Genomic DNA, 17,461 nt, shown 5'->3' on the forward strand with positions numbered 1-17,461 from the left:
GGTAAAGGATCTGTCTACAATGTGGGAGACCCGGGTTCGATCCAGGTCGGGAAGATCCCCTGGAGAAGGAAATGACAACCCACTCCAGTACTCTTGCCTGGAGAAATCCATGGATGGATGAGCCTGATGGGCTACAGTCCATGGGGCCGCAAAGAGTCGGACACGACTGAGCGACTTCACTTTCACTTTTCTGCTTTAAAACCATTTAAAACTATTCACAACATGGCTCAGAGGATAAAGAATCTGCCTGCAGTGGAAGAGACCCAGGTTGGATTCCTGGGTAGGGAAGATTCCCTGGAAAAGGGAATGGCCACCCACTCCAGAATTCTTGCCTGGGAAATCCCATGGACAGAGGAGCCTGGTGGGCTGCAGTCCATGGGGTGGCAGAGAGTCTGACACGACTGAACCACTAACACACACAGCTTACACAACAGCTTTGCCCAAGTTAGTTTGATGGCGTGTGTGCACCTTATTTCCTCGTGTATCAGAGTACAATTGAACTCACTATTTAACCTGAATTAACCACTTTGAGGATATTCTTAAATCAGATTATTTTTATTACCAAACCATTTCTTTTGGTTAAAAAGGCATTCCCCCTCCTTCCCACAACAGGTGTTAGATCTACTTCCCATTGTCAATTAAGATATTGCTAGATATTTTTGTTTGTTTTGGTTTTTGTTTTCTGTTTGTTTTTTGATATATGGCTCCATGAACTTCACAAAGTCTTCATGACAAATTAGGTTCCTTTGTCAGAAAGTCTTAATCTGTTTGGGTTGCAGTAAGAATATGGCCTGGATGGCTTATAAACAACAAATTTATTTCTCACAGCTCAAGAGGCTGGGAAGTTCAAGATCAAGGTGTGAGCAGATTTGATGTCTGGTGAGTTCCTGCTTCCTGGATTATAGACAGTTTTGTCTCTGGCTGTGTCCTCACATGGTGGGAAGGTGGTAGAGCTTTGGAAACTCTTTTATGAGGGCACTAATCACCTTCATGAGAGCCCTTTCTTAATGCTCTAATTATCTACTGCCACCTCTTTATACTTTGCCAACAAAGGTCCGTCTAGTCAAGGCTATGGTTTTTCCTGTGGTCATGTATGGATGTTAGAGTTGGACTGTGAAGAAAGCTGAGTGCCGAAGAATTGATGCTTTTAAACTGTGGTGTTGGAGAAGACTCTTGAGAGTCCCTTGGACTGCAAGGAGATCCAACCAGTCCATTCTAAAGGAGATCAGTCCTGGGTGTTCTTTGGAAGGAATGATGCTAAAGCTGAAACTCCAGTACTTGGGCCACCTCATGTGAAGAGTTGACTCATTGGAAAAGACTCTGATGCTGGGAGGGATTGGGGGCAGGAGGAGAAGGGGCCGACAGGGGATGAAATGGCTGGATGGCATCACTGACTCAATGGACGTGAGTTTGAGTGAACTCTGGAAGTTGGTGATGAACAGGGAGGCCTGGGGTGCTGCAATTCATGGGGTCTCGAAGATTCGGACACGACTGAGCGACTGAACTGAACTGAACTGAGCCTCTTTATACTATCACACTGTCGATGAGGTTTCAACATAGGAATTTTGTGGGGGACACAAGAATTAGGTATGTAGCAAAGGCTGAAGCCAAGCTCTGGGTTATAATGAATTTTTAAGGAAACTTATTTATGTAGTATATTATATCATTCCTACTACACCATGGATATTTTTATTTTAAACTTTAACATTTATGAGAATTTAGGAAACAGAAAAAATAGACTCACATAATCCAGCTACCACCACAATGAGGCATCAGTATGTTTTAGTACACTGATAATTTTAGAACATTTGCAAATTTAGTACATTTATATACCTTAATATAATGTTTAAATTCTCATTTTAACATATTTATAATTTATTGAAGGTATGCTAGTTCATATTGAAAGTTTTGGTATACTTGAAACTGCATTCCACTCGACTGAAAAGTAACATTTGAAGAAGAGTACTGAGTTAATGACAAGATTTGACAGTGACAGACTTATCTGATAAATTTTCTTTCCACTGTCATCTAGAATGTTGGAAATGGATGTTTTAATTGATAAACTCAAAAACATTTGTTGAGTACTTACTGTCAAAAATTATAGTAGATTGTTGGAGATCTAGACATTAAAAAAGACATAATCCCCATCCCACAGTGAAATATGTGGTTAGACAGGTCTTCAAGCAAGTAATTATAGTATATTGGAATAAACACTATAATTGAAGGTTGTGTGAGGTGCAGTGGATGCAAGAAGTGGGAGCGTTTAACTTTGCCAAGCAAGAAATACCTTATTAAATCTGTGATATTTAAGATGAACATTGGACTTTCCTGGCAATCCAGTGGTTAAGACTCTGCACTTCCATTGCAGGGGCCATGGGTTCATCCCCTGGTCAGGGAACTAAGATCCCATATGCTGCATTGTGTGGCCAAAGACAAAAAAGTTGCATATTGAAGATTAAGTTGAAGTTTACCAGGATGTAAGTAGTAATAGGACATTGCAGATGAAAGCAGTATGTGTAATGTCATGGTATTGTAATTGCACAGAAATTGAGGGACTTAGTTTTTTTGTTTCTGAAAGAGTAGGGTGCATATGAGGGAAGAGTAAGAGTAAATAGGGGCTAGAAAATGAAAGATTTTGTGGGTCTCATTTAGGAATTTATTTTAGTTTATTCACATGGCGAAAGAGAAGCTATTAAGTTTCAAGCAGCAGAATTATGTGGCCATATTTGTATTTTTCCAGAAAATTCTCATGCTAGTAACTTACAGCAATGCAAGCTCAATTGGGAGACTGTTACAAGTAGTAGAGTAGGACATGAGAAGGTCTTGAACTTCTCAGTGAAGTGGGATTCTAGAGGAAGGATGCGTATGGAGAGAGGAGATAGAGTCAATCGGATTAAGGGTGGTAGATAGTTACACTTCTCTTCTCGAGCTAGTTTTCCATACCTGCTGCTGCTGCTGCTGCTAAGTCGCTTCAGTCGTGTCTGACTCTGTGCGACCCCAGAGACGGCAGCCCACCAGGCTCCCCTGTCCCTGGGATGCTCCAGGCAAGAACACTGGAGTGGGTTGCCATTTCCTTTTCCAATGCATGAAAGTGAAAGTGAAGTCGCTCAGCAGTGTCCGACTCTTCGTGACTCCATGGAATGCAGCCCACCAGGCTCCTCCATCCATGGGATTTTCCAGGCAAGAGTACTGGAGTGGGGTGCCATTGTCTTCTCCGGTTTCCATTCCTACCAGCACCCATATCCTTGGGTAGGCTTTTTCCAGGCTAACTCATGCAACTTACTCTGGCTTCTGAGATACTGGGACGAAAGCAATTATAATTTAGCAGAGGCTTGCAAAACATTTGCATGTTGGGACTTGCCCTCTTATTGCTGGCAACTCTTCTATCACCATGTACTCAAATTAGGGCTAGCCTCCTAGAAGATGAAGGGCTACTTGAAGAGAGTCCACAGGTGTCTTAACCATCTTGGCCTCCTCAGTTGTGGCCCCAGACACATGTGTGAGACCATCCTAGACCATCTAACTCCAACTAAGATGATTCAGACCAGAATAATTAGCCAATCAACCCACAGAATCACAGGAAATAATAAATATTTTGCTTTAAGCCTCCAGATTCAGAGCAGTTTCTTTCATAATAAGAGCTAACTGATACCCTAAGTGACCAAGTAGATGTGAAGTGGGAAAGAAGTGTAAGATGAATCCCCAGTTTGTTCCTTGGGTGGATGGATAAATCAGTTGGAACGCTATAAATATGAGAACAAGTATAAATATTAGAATGAGTCATAGATCATAGGAAATGCATTTTTTATAAAAGGCCCAAGTTTGGAGGGATAACAATACCTTCAGCTTTGGAGGTACTCAATCTTAGGAGTCCATGGGACATACAGGTGAAGATATCCAGTTGGTAGTTGAATATAAAGATCTGGAGATAGAAAATTTGGAGTAAAAGCTGTAGCTATGAATAACATTACTTATTCTCATTTATTAGTTTTTAGAACTCTTTTCCTTGGTATTTTAGACAGTGTTGTCTACAAATAGAGACAACCTCTTCCTTTTCAGTCTGTGTGTCTTTCTTTATCATTTTTGCTGTAACTTTCATCACATGTTGAATAGGAAGGGTTCATGAATATTCATTGCAATATTCATTGGAAGAACTGATGCTGAAGCTGAAACCCTGGTACTTTGGCCACCTGATACAAAGAACTGACTCATTGGAAAAGACCCTGATCTGGGGAAAGATTGAAAACAGGAGGAGAAGGGGATGACAGAGGATGAGATGGTTGGATGGCATCATTGACTCTATGGACATGAGTTTGAATAAACTCTCAGAGTTGGCGATGGACAGGGAGGCCTGGCGTGCTGCAGTCCATGGGGTCACAAAGGACTGGACACAACTGAGTGACTGAACTGAATTGACGAAGAGTTAGAGTAGACATCCTTGCCTTGTTCTTGATTTTAGAGGGAAGGCATTCAGTCTTTCACTATTATGTTAGCTGTCAGTTCAGTTTAGTCGCTCAGTCATGTCCGACTCTTTGCGACCCCATAAATTGCAGCACGCCAGGCCTCCCTGTCCATCACCAACTCCTGGAGTTCACTCAAACTCATGTCCATTGAGTCAGTGATGCCATCCAGCCATCTCATCCTCTGTTGTCTCCTTCTCCTCCTGCCCCCAATCCCTCCCAGAGTCTTTTCCAATGAGTCAGTTCTTCACATGAGGTGGCCAAAGTACTGGAATTTCAGCTTTAGCATCACTCTTTCCAAAGAACACCCAGGACTGATCTTCTTTAGAATGGACTGGTTGGATCTCCTTGCAGTCCAAGGGACTCTCAAGAGTCTTCTCCAACACCACAGTTCAAAAGCATCAATTCTTCAGCACTCAGCTTTCTTCACAGTCCAACTCTCACATCCATACATGACTACTGGAAAAACCATAGCCTTGACTAAACAGGCCTTTGTTGGCAAAGTAATGTCTCTGCTTTTGAATATGCTATCTAGGCTGGTTGTAACTTTGCTTCCAAGGAGTAAGCATCTTTTAATTTCATGGCTGCAATCACCATCTGCAGTGATTTTGGAGCCCAAAAAAATAAAGTCTGACACTGTTTCCACTGTTTCCCCATTCTTTTGTACATATTAATACCATTTTTCAGGTTCAATGAGTTCCCTTATTTTCCTAGTTTAGTAAGAATTTTTATCCTGAATAGATACTGAATTTTGTCAAATGCTTTCCCACCTTTATTGAGAAATCATCTGGTTTTTCTTCCTTAGTCTGTTAATTTGATAGATTATGTCAACTAATTTTTTTCTTTTTGGCTCTGTCACGTGGCTTGCAAGATCTTAGTTCCCTGACTAGGGCTTAAACCCGGCCATGGCAAAGAAAAGGTCAAGTTCTAACCACTGGACCACCAGGACCACCAACTGATTTTTAAATGTTGAACCAGACCCTTCATTTCCAGGATAAACCCCACTAGGTTGAAGTGTGTTATTATTTTTTTTTACATGTTGCATTCCATTTGCTAATATTTTGTGGTGTGTTTTTGCATGTATGTTTATAGGAGATACTGCTTTTCTAATGTCTTTATCTGGCTTTGGTAATGAGGTCATGCTGTTTGATTTGGAGATGTCTCCTGTTCTATTCTCAGAAAAGATTGTATGGAATTAGTATTATTTCTTTGTCAATGATTTGGTAGAATTTGCCAGTGAAGTCAGCTAGCCTAAAATTTTCTTTATGGAATGATTTTTAAACTACAAATTTAATTTCTTTAATAGATATAGGATTGTTCATGTTATATATTTCTTTTTGAGTGAGCTTTGCTAGTTTGTACCTATGAATGAACTGGTGTAAAATTGTTTGTAATATTCCCTTATTATCTTTTAAATATTTGTAGTGTCTGTAATTATATTAGCTTTCATTCCTGAGTTTGGTAATGTGTCTGCTTTGTTTTTTTGGGGGGGGAGCAGTATAGGTAGAAGTTTATAGATTTTATTGATAAATTAAACAAATTTATTTTGGTTTTATTTACTTTTCTCTGTTGTTTTCCTGTTTTAATGTTATTGATTTCTGCTCTTTATTATTTTCTTTCTTCTGTTTGGTTCAGATTTAATTTGCTCTCTTTTATCTGGATTATAAAGGCGAAAGTTTAGATCATTCGAGATTTTTATTTTTTTCCAATTTAAGCATATGATTTTATACATTTCCTTCTAAGCACTAGTTTGGCTGAATTGCATGAATTTTGATTTGTTATATTTTTATTTTAACTCAGTTCAAAATATTCTAATTTCCCTTATGACTTCTTTGATCCCTATGGTTTCTTTAAAAGTGTGTTGTTTAATTTCCAAATATTTGTGACTTTTCCAGATATCTATTATTGGTCTCTAATTTAATTCTGCTGTAGTCAGAGAGCATGCCCTTCATGATTTCAATTCTTTGAAATTTGTATTATGACCTAGCATATCATATGTCTCGATGAATACTCCAGGTGCACTTGAAAAGAATTAGTATTTTGCTGTTCTTGGGTAGACTGTTCTGTAAATACCTTATTACATCAAAGTTGGTTGATAGTGTTGTTTAGGTCTTCTCAATTTTTGGTGATTTTCTATTCTAACCATTGCTAAGAGAAATATTGAAGTCTCCAAGAATAATTAGGAATTTATAATAGCTGTGTGAATAAGAAATATATTTGGTCTCTGCCCCCGCTTTCTAACACAAAGCTTCTAAAACCCTTGTAATTTCCTAAGCAGTGGAGGTGATAGGAGCATCTTACATAGAGGTCCTAAACCCCCTGAAATGTTCTGAGTGACAGGAGCTGCTTTTGTTCTAAGGAGTTGACCTTGGTGGGCTTCTGGAGAGCTTCAGGATGGGAGCTGGTCACCAGAAATACCAAGCCGTGACATAAAGCTTGGAATTTTCAAGCCTGCCCTCCATCTTCAGGAGAAGGGAGAGGGAATGGAGACTGAGGTAATGATTGATCCTACCTATATAATGAAGCTTCAATAAAAATCCCTAAACTATGGGGTTTACAGAGCTTCTAACTGGTAACACTTGCACGCCAGGGCATAGGTATATTCCAGCTTTATGGGGGCAGATGCTTCTACACATGGAACCCTGGTAGACTTTACACTGTGTAACTGTTGATCTATATCCTTTACAATACCTTTTATAAAAAACCAGTCACCATAAGTAAATATTTTCATGAGTTTTATGAGCCATTCTACAAATTATTAAGCCTGAGGGAATGGTTATGGAAAGCCCCGACTTTGTAGCCAAGGTATAAAAATGTGGATACCCTAGGGACCCATTACTTGTGAGTGCCATCTAAATTAAGGACAGTTTTGTGGGACGGAGCCCTTAAGTCTGTGGAGTCTGACCCTACCCAGAGTAGAACTGAATTAAAGTATAGGGCATCCACTTGCTATCCAGAGAGTTGAAAAATTAGTTGATTTGGTGAAAGAAAAAAAAAAAAAAAACCCACATGCTTTGTTTCAGAACTATTCTGTGGGTAGAGGAATAGTTTTCCTTTAGTTGGTATCAAAGAAATGGGATTTGCAAGAATGGCTCCTGTCTCAAGGAAACATAGGAAACATGTAGTTTGTGGGAAAAAGGGGTGAAAGGATGAGGATGGGGAACTTTTGACCCCTGAATGGCTACCTAGCCACCCATGGTATGAAACTTCAGCTGCACTGCAGTAAGTTACTAAAGGTAAAAATTACCAGTGGAATTTAGCAGTGGTGGTAGATTCCAACTCCTGAAAAGTTGGCTTATTGGATCTGTAAGGAAATGAAAAATAATAAGAAGCATGCCAACTATATAATCCCTTGGTTATTGGTATCTGTAATAGCCAAAATGGAATGAAGTTCTGGGTCAGGCCTTGTTGCTGGACCTAACTCTGATTTTGGATGGTCTGAACTTTAGTCACTAGTCTTAAAGCTTCCCTCAAAGAGAAAAATTATGCCAGAGCAACAGAAATTAGCTGTAATATCTCTCGTTGCCAAGAAAGTAGTCAACACAGGGGTTTCAGAAACTCCTGAAACCAAGAGGTTTAATGTGAAGGAGCTGTCTCATTTTGTAGATCAGTATCATCAGCCTTCTGAAAAACCTTTACTAAAATGGATAGTGAAAATAGATAAATTAGGAGCAGTAGCTTTGGTTTTAAGTCTTACAGTGTAGAAGAGTTTGTTTGGGTTGATATAGGACTAGAAGCTCACTCTTGGCTCACAGATGGCTGTACATGATACAGACACACAGGACACTATTCTGGAACCAACAACCAGCATCACAGATGACAAAAGCCACCATAAACGGTGTTTATTCTGAGAAGGGGGACCACCTGGCTCCCCCTATAATCACCAAGTAGAACACCACAGATGAAGCCACTGATATGCTTTGTATGCAAGCCATGTGGGACTGGCTTTATATTAACTGGGTTATTCACCCACTGAATTGCCCATTACTCAGGTTATGGTAGGTGCTGTGATTAAGGGACCCCTGTCATATGGGCACCCCATATCACTTTTACTGCTGCAGAATTAAATAACAGTTTGAGAAGTCCTATCAGATTAGCCATTTCATCTTCCCAGGACAGGTCTTACTGAAACCTAAATCATTAGAGGAGTTAACAAGAAAATGGGGGAGAGACAGAGGGAGAATCAAAGGACTTGTCTTAGCAGAGTGAAAGTCTGTGTGTTGTTGAGAAATAGGACAAATGTGGTGGGCATTGATGATGCTGAAATAAGAGGGTTGATGCAGCACTATCAAAGCTGGGTGAACCAGTGAACCAAGGGGACTCACTGCTAGTCCCCCAACATTAAAAGGCCCTAAACAAGTCTGCTCTATTTATCTTCATTTCAGTTCAGTTCAGTCGCTCAGTCGTGTCCAACTCTTTGTGACCCCATAAATTGCAGCACACCAGGCGTCCCTGTCCATCACCAACTCCTGGAGTTCATGCAAACTCATTTCCATAGAGTCAGTGATGCCATCCAGCCATCTCATCCTCTGTCGTCCCCTTTTCCTCCTGCCCCCAATCCCTCCCAGCATCAGAGTGTTTTCCAGTGAGTCACCTCTTCGCATGAGGTGGCCAAAGTATTGGAGTTTCAGCTTTAGCATCACTCCTTCCAATGAACACCCAGGACTGATCTCCTTTAGAATGGACTGGTTGGATCTCCTTGCAGTCCAAGGGACTCTCAGGAGTCTTCTCCAACACCACAGTTCAAAAACATCAATTCTTAGGCTCTCAGCTTTCTTCACAGTCCAACTCTCACATCCATACATGACCACTGGAAAAACCATAGCCTTGACTAGACGGATCTTTGTTAGCAAAGTAATATCTCTGCTTTTGAATATGCTATCTAGGTTGGTCATAACTTTCCTTCCAAGGAGTAAGCATCTTTTAATTTCATGGCTGCAATCACCATCTGCAGTGATTTTGGAACCCCCCCCCCCAAAATAAAGTCAGACACTTAGAAGGATGTAAAAAGCCAGAAGGCACAAATTACACTGAGAAACCTTAGCCAGAATTGCCTAGGGTGATAGATAGGTTAACCAAGGTAAAGATTTACCAAGGGGCCAAGGTCTTCTGGCCAGACCCCCAAAGCTATATGTACTTGTGTGGGTAAAGTGCTCAGGTCTAGAGAGATTTCTGAGACTTCCTTACAACAGAGCCCCCACGCACTGTGGTATGGAAACCCATTTATAAAATGCTAATTTGAACTTTAATCAAATTGAGAAATTATAGAAATAGAAGAGTTGATAAGATTATAAAATTAGAAGGTTTTGTGTAAAGAAATTGTGTCTCCTTTATCTGAATGTTTTATGGGAAAGACTATTATGTCTGACTGGGGAATGTGTCCCCTTGCTGTTGTTTTAAAACCAAAATCTGTTGATGAAGTCATGATACAGGCTACAGCTAGGAATGTCAGCATTGGTGGGGTTAAGGTGAAAGTTTGAAGAATAGTATGTTTGAATAGGCTTTATATGAAGTGGTTGGGTCTTTTACCTTGCTTATATTATGGTGATGAACATTTATTTGGGGAACATTTCACCTACTAAGTATTGTAAAACTGGAACAAATGTAAATCTGCCTTTGAAGCAATATTATTTGGTTAAATGGAAACCAATTAGATCGCCTGAGTTCAAAACTACATAGAGTACGAACTGGAGTGCTGACATGGACAAATTCTCTGTTCAATAGCTGTGTATGAAGCATAGACTGGGCTTATTGCAAAAGCCTGTGTGCACTTCCCAGCATTGAGTACTAGGACTTTAGTCTAGAGAATTGCTATCTGAGGGGCAATTACTGGCTTGCTATCAGGCATTAATAAAAACAGCCCATATGACTGAAGGATAGAAAATAATCTTGAAACCTGAACTAACTATGATGTTTCTGGATGGCATCAGAAAAGCACTCTGTCAGGGAAGGCAATAACCCAGATGAGTTCCATAATAACATGGAAATGGTTTATACAGCATCATGCTACCTGTGGAATGCAAGGATCATGTACTCATGAGCAGGGAACCTTTTTTCCCCTAGGACTAACTTTGAAACTATATGAAGAGCTGCCAGATTGTGTTATCACTTGAACAGTACCCTAATAAACAGCTCTCAACTGATTATCATATGTGAAACAGATTGCCAGTTCAGGCTCAATGCATGAGACAGGGTGCTCAGGGCTGGTGCACTGGGATGACCCTGAGGGATAGGATGGTAAAGGAGGTGGCAGGGGGGTTCAGGATGGGGAACACATGTATACCCATGGCTGATTGATGTCAATGTATGGCAAAAACCACTACAATATTATAAAGTAATTAACCTCCAATTAAAATAAATAAATTAATAAAAAAGACATATTACTAATTACAATGTGTAGGACTTATTTATATCAAGATTCAAACTGAGAAAAATGAGATAAAAATTTTGTGACATTTAAAACAACATTAAAACAAATTTGAACACTGGCTGGGGAAAAAAAAAAAAGAGCTGCTTGGTTTATAGATGGGAGGTGTAATATAAACAGATAACCAACCTGATCAAAGGCCACTACTCTGATCAAAGAGAGTAAAAACAAATCAGCAAGATGGGCTGAATTGCACGCTGTTTTCCTAGCAGTGGTGGGAATTGAAAAATGATAAAAGCCCCTATGTTTTAGTTGTTACCAACTTATGAATGATGGCCAATGAAGGGCAATGGAAACCTGATCTATTAAAGGGATGCCTGTATGGGGCACCTCTATGGGAATCACTATAGACATTTGAGGGGCACATTGAACCCAGGTCTCCTACATTGCCGTTAGATTCTTTACCATCTGAGCCACCAGGGAAGCTGGTAGGATATGTCAGTACCTATCAGAAGAATCCCCTTCCTGGACATTTTGAATTTTTTTTGTGTGTGTGATACTCCAGGTCCTATGAAAATCATCTGAAGCATGTTGACTTCTCTTGTTTTTTTCAGCACCCAGTCATCCATTGGATTGAGACTGTAAGGTCTGTTTTATCCTTTCCTTCCCCCACCCCTCCACCATGGGTTGCAGTGTCAGGACAGTTCTGTCCTTCCTCTATGCTACTCAGGGATTAATCTCAGCCTTGTGCTTTGCATCATATGGTTCAGTTCTCAGGGACTTTGCTACTTATACTACTCTGGAGTGTACCTCCAAAATGAGTCCTAGACATATGCTGGTTCATACACAGAAATAGAACCCTTTTTCGTGTTCTCTTCTCTCTTGGATACTCCTCAACTTCCTGCCCTGTGCTGTAGGTAGAATGATGGGGTTTTTTAAGGAACTGAAGTTGCCTGTGCCACAGCAGGAGTAAACCAGAGAGAACAAATGGGGATTTCCCTCCCACAGTTCTTTGAACCCCAGGGACCTGTTTTCTTAGTCCTCTGTCTACAAAGACAGGGTTTTTCTAGGAGTTTTAGTTGCCCAGCTGCCACTGTGACAGCTTCACTTGGGCACCCATCCTCAAGTAAAACACACACATATGCATACACATACAAAAGGAGAAACTCCTGTATGGGCCCCTTCTCCAGTTTTGACTCTTTTCCTGAATATTGCTTGTGTTGATTTTTTTGTTCAAGTAGTTGCTTTTTTGTATTTTATCCAGAGTATGTAGTTATAATTAGCAGTTAGGACAAGCTTTATTGGACTATGCCTTCTTGGCTGGCACTAGAATCTCTAAATATGTATTTCTTAAATTAGGCATTTAATGTCTGTCTCTTCTATTACATGCAGTGTCAGCAGGGACTGTTTTGGCTTTGTGTATTACTGTATCCCCATGCCTAATATAGTTCTTAAGTGAAAGAAAGTGAAGTCGCTCAGTCATGTCCGACTCTTTGTGACCCCATGGACACCAGACTCCTCCGTCCATGGGATTTCCTAGGCAAGAGTACTGGAGTGGGTTGCCATTTCCTTCTCTTGGCATATGCTAAATAGCAAATAGATATTTATTTAATAAGTGAGTGAATGGACCATTTTCAGACCAAATTTTATTTGATGTTTTTTGCAGCATTCTACACTAAGGATTGTTCCCACCTGGATTCTTTCTTGCCTAGGCTTCCATATTACTGTGTTCTACTGGTTTCCCCTCTTCTCTAGTATTTTTTTATAGGCAAGTTGCTACATCTTTATGATTCTTACAGGTTCAGAAAATGCTTGTAAAAGGGGGACACCTACATAGTCAGCCCACAGAGGCATAGGTACAACCTTAGTAATAAATGCTCAATCATCATTTCACCATCCTAGAACACAGAAGGTATCTGTTAATTATGTGGTGACATACCTTTGCTCAACAGATTCTCCAGCTTGGGGATCTGGCAAAGGGACTGAGAACTTCCAGGGAATTTGACTTTGAGGGCAATGGGATTTCATTACAGAACTTGCACAGGACTGGGGAAACAGACTCTTAGAGGGCACAAACAAAACTTTGTATGCACAGGACCCAGGAGAAAGGAGCAGTGATCCCACAAGAGACTGAGCCAGACTTGCCTGAGTGTTCAGGAGTCTCAGGTGGACACGTGGGTCGATAGTGGCCTGCCGCAGGGTTAGAGACGCTGAATACAACAATCCTGGGAGCCACAGGGTGTGCTGGCATAAGTCTTTTTGAAGGAGGTTGCTGTTACCACCATTACCCCTACCACAGTTTGGCCTCAGGCCAAACTACAGAGAGGGAACACAGCCCCACCCATCAAGAGAAAATTGGATTAAAGATTTACTGAGCTTGGCCCTGCCCATCAGAGCAAGACAGATTCCCTCACAGCCAGTCCCTCCCATCAGGAAGCTTCCAGAAGCCTCTTATTATCCATCAGAGGGCAGACAGAATGAAAACTACAATCACAAAAAACTAACCAAACTGGTCACATGGATCACAGCCTTGCCTAACTCAGTAAAACTATAAGCCAGGCCGTGTAGGGCCACCCAATGGACCATGGTGCAGAGTTCTGACAAAACATAGTCCATTGGAGAAGGAAATGAAAAGCAGCTTCAGAATTCTTCCAGTCCTGTGGCCACTGCTGAGTTTTCCAAATTTGTTGGCATATTAACAGCATCATCTTTAGGATTTAAAATAGCTCAGCTGGAATTCTATCACCTCCACTAGCTTTGTTCATGGTGATGCATCCTAAGGCCCACTTGACTTCGTGTTCCAGAAGTTCTTATCAATATGCTTGCCTTGAGAACCCCATGAACAGTATGAAAAGGCAAAAATAATGACACTGAAGATGAAGTCCCCAGGTCAGTAGGTGCCCAATATGCTACTGGAGAAATAACTCCAGAAAGCATGAAGAGGCAGAGCCAAAGCAAAAACAATGCCCAGTTGTGGATGTGACTGGTGATGGAAGTAAAGTCTGATGCTGTAAAGAATAATATTGCATAGGAACTTGGATTTTAGGTCCATGACTCAAGGTAAATTGGAAGTGGTCAAACAGGAGATGGCAAGAGTGAACATTGACATTTTAGGAACTAAAATGGACCAGAATGGGCGAATTTAATTCAGATGACAATTATATCTATGACTGTGGACAAGAATCCTTTAGAAGAAATGGAGTAGCCCTCATAGTCAACCAAAGAGTCTGAAATGCAGTACTTGGGTACATCTAAAAAATGATAGAATGATCTCTGTTCGTTTCCAATGCCAACGATTCAGTATCACAGTAATATAAGTCTATGCCCCAGCCACTAATGCTGAAGAAACTGAAGTTGAATGGTTCTATAGAGACCTACAAAATCTTCTAGAAGTAACACCAAAAAAAGATGTCCTTTTCATCTATAAGGAACTGGAATACAAAAGTAGAAAGTCAAGAGATACCTGGAGTAACAGGCAAATTTGGCCTTGGAGTACAAAATGAAGCACAGCAAAGGTTAACAGAGTTTTTCTAAGAAAACGCACCAGTCATAGCAAACACCCTCTTCCAACAACACGAGATGACTCTACACGTGGACATCACCAGATGGTCAATACTGAAATCAGATTGATTATATTTTTTGCAGGCAAAGATGTAGACACTCTATACAGTCAGCAAAAACAAGACCAGGATCTGACTGGGGCTCAGATCATGAACTCCTTATTGTCAAATTGAGACTTAAATTGGAGAAAGTAGGGAAAGCCACTAGGCCATTCAGGTATGACCTAAATCAAATCCCTTACGATTATGCAGTGGAAGTGAAAAATAGATTCAAAGGATTAGATCTGATAGATAGAGTGCCAGAAGAACTGTGGATGGAGGTTCTTAACATTGTACAGGAGATGGTAATCAAAATCATCCCCAAGAAAAAGAAATGCAAAAAGGCAAAATGGTTGTCTGAGGAGGCCTTACAAATAGCTGAGAAAAGAAGGGAAGTGAAAGACAAAGAAGAGGAAAGATGTATCCATCTGAATGCAGAGTTCCAAAGAATAGCAAGGAGAGATAAGAAAGCCTTCTTCAGTGATCAGTGCAAAGAAATAGAGGAAAACAATAGCATGGGGAAGACTAGAGATCCCTTCAAGCAAATCAGAGATACCAAGGGAACATTTCATAATAATAAAGGCACAATAAAGGACACAATAAAGGACAGAAACACTATGGACCTAACAGAAGCAGAAGATATTAAGAACAGGTGGCAAGGATACACAGAAGAGCTATACAAAACAGATTTTAATGACTCATATAACCACCAATGTGTGATCACTCACCTAGAGCCAGACATCCTGGAGTGTGAAGTCAAGTGGGCCTTAGGAAGTATCACTATGAACAAAGCTAGTGGAGGTGATGGAATTCCAGTTGAGCTATTTCAAATCCTAAAATATGATGCTGTTAAAGTGCTGCACTCAATATGCCAGCAAATTTGGAAAACTCAGCAGTGGCCACAGGACTGGAAAAGGTCAGTTTCCATCCCAATCCCAAAGAAAGGCAATGCCAAAGAATGTTCAGACTACCACAGAATTGCACTCATCTCACACGCTAGCAAAATAATGCTCAATATTCTCTAAGCTGGACTTCAGCAGTATGTGAATCGTGAACTTCCAGATGTTGAAGCTGGATTTAGAAAAGACAAAGGAACCAGAGCAAATTCCCAACATCCATTGGATCATATAAAAAGCAAGAGAATTCCAGAAAAACATCTGCTTCAGGTTTATTGACTACGCCAAGCCTTTGACTGTGTGGATCACAACAAACTGTGGGAAATTCTTCAAGCAATGGGAATACCAGACCACCTTACCTGCCTCTGAGAAATCTGTATGCAGGTCCAGAAGCAATAGTTGGAACTGGACATGGGGCAACACACTGGTTCCAAATTGGGAAAAGAGTCTGTCAAGGCTGTATATTGTCACCCTGCTTATTTAACTTATATGCAGAGTACATCATATGAGATGCCGGGCTGGTTGAAGCACAAGCTGCAATCAAGATTTCCAGGAGAAATATCAATAACCTCAAATATGCTGATGACAAAACCACCTTTATGGCAGAAAGCAGAGAAGAACTAAAGAGCCTCTTGATGAAAGTGAAAGAAGAGAGTGAAAAAAGCTGACTTAAAAACTCAACATTCAAAAACCGAAGATCATGCCATCCAGTCCCATCAGTTCATGGCAAATAGATGAGGAAAATATGGAAACAGTGAGAGACTTTATTTTCTTGGCTCCAAAATCATTGCAGATGGTGACTACAACCATGAGATTAAAAGATGCTTGCTCCTTGAAAAGCTATGACTGACCTAGACAGCGTATTAAAAAGCAGAGACATTACTTTGGTGACAAAGGTCCATCTAGTTAAAGCTGTGGTTTTTCCACTAGTCTTGTATGGATGTGAGAGCTGGACCATGAAGAAAGCTGAGCACCGAAGAACTGATGCTTTTGAACTGTGGTGTTGGAGAAGACTGAGAGTCCCTTGGACTGCAAGGAGATCCAGCCAGTCTATTCTAAAGGAAATCATTTCAGAATATTCATTGGAAGGACTGATGCTGAAGCTGAAATTCCAGTACTTTGGCCACCTGATGTGAAAAACTGACTTATTGAAAAAGACCCTGATGCTGGGAAAGATGGAAGGCAGGAGGAGAAGGAGACGATAGAGGATGCAATGGTTGGATGGCATCACTGACTCAATGAACATGAGTTTGAGCAAGCTCCTGGAGTTGGTGATGGACAGGGAAGCCTGGCGTGCTGCAGCCCATGGGGTCGCAGAGTCAGACACGATTGAGTGACTGAACTGAACCTGATACCTTTGCTGTCCCCTTGTCACCTGTTATTAGGTCCTCTATGACTCTTTCCCCCTACTTGTCTAGCTTATTCTTGCTTTCCTATACACATTCTTCATGCATACTCAGACACTTCAATCATGTCTGACTCTGCAACACCATAGACTGTAGCCTCTCAGGCTTCTCTATCCATGGGATTCTTCAGACAAGAATACTGGAGTGGGTTACTGTACCCTCCTCCAAGGGATCTTCCTGACACAGGAATCAAACCTGCATCTGCTGGATCTAATGCATCATTGAAAGTGGATTCTTTACCCGCTAAGCCACCAGGGAATCCCTAGAGTAATTATCAAAAACATGGTCTGTAGTGCCAAACTCCCTGAATTCAGGGACAAATTCAGGACAAATTGCTTAACCTTGCTCTTTCTTCATTTTCACATCATAATGGGCTATTGTAAGGAATTTTTACCTATTTATTTACATAATTGTGAGAATTATACACATATATAGACATTTATATACATAAATGCATGTATGTCCACATACATATATACACACTCCATGTATAGCGCTTTAGTCTAAGAACATGGTAAACACTGTACCTCTTAGTTATCTTTACAAATTAAACTTAATACCCTTCCTTAAATGTATAGCAGTTCTAGATCTTTTCTCATAGAAGAGTATTAAAATTTATTTAAATGTTTATGTATCATAATTATATATTTTTTCATTTTGTAAATAGATTTCTTGAAGGAGCTGTTTGCTCAAGAAAAGAAACTTTCAATTTGTTCACATCCAGAATGAATAG

This window comes from Bos taurus, chromosome 19 (genome assembly GCF_002263795.3).
Source record: "Bos taurus isolate L1 Dominette 01449 registration number 42190680 breed Hereford chromosome 19, ARS-UCD2.0, whole genome shotgun sequence".
In the NCBI taxonomy this organism is placed as follows: domain Eukaryota; kingdom Metazoa; phylum Chordata; class Mammalia; order Artiodactyla; family Bovidae; genus Bos; species Bos taurus.